Source organism: Penaeus monodon, chromosome 32 (genome assembly GCF_015228065.2).
Source record: "Penaeus monodon isolate SGIC_2016 chromosome 32, NSTDA_Pmon_1, whole genome shotgun sequence".
NCBI classification, from domain to species: domain Eukaryota; kingdom Metazoa; phylum Arthropoda; class Malacostraca; order Decapoda; family Penaeidae; genus Penaeus; species Penaeus monodon.
The window spans coordinates 35,866,443-35,866,686 of record NC_051417.1 but is presented as its reverse complement, the minus strand read 5'-3'; the positions used below and the strand labels follow the sequence as shown (position 1 = coordinate 35,866,686).

The 244-nt window shown below is 29.9% G+C and overlaps 1 protein-coding gene across 1 annotated transcript in view; it reads left to right on the top strand.

Annotated features, from left to right (window-relative positions):
- LOC119593852 (X-linked retinitis pigmentosa GTPase regulator-like) overlaps positions 1-244 on the top strand; it is a 22,012-nt gene that overhangs the window by 667 nt on the left and 21,101 nt on the right. The window lies entirely within an intron of this gene.

Genomic DNA, 244 nt, shown 5'->3' with positions numbered 1-244 from the left:
ATAATTGGCTCTTTGTCTAAATGGAGTATGTGAATACAAAAATACTTATAGTTATAACATTTATAGATCAATATGAACAGAGCTAATAAACAGTGATAATTATATATAAAAGATGGGAAATCATTACCAATGTATAACTAACACTTAGTGTATCCTGCTCGCTAACCGATATTTGAAATAGCTCAGTCAATATTTTCTGGCCTGCACTTATTATCATTGCTGATTTTAGATGGTTTTAAGCGCT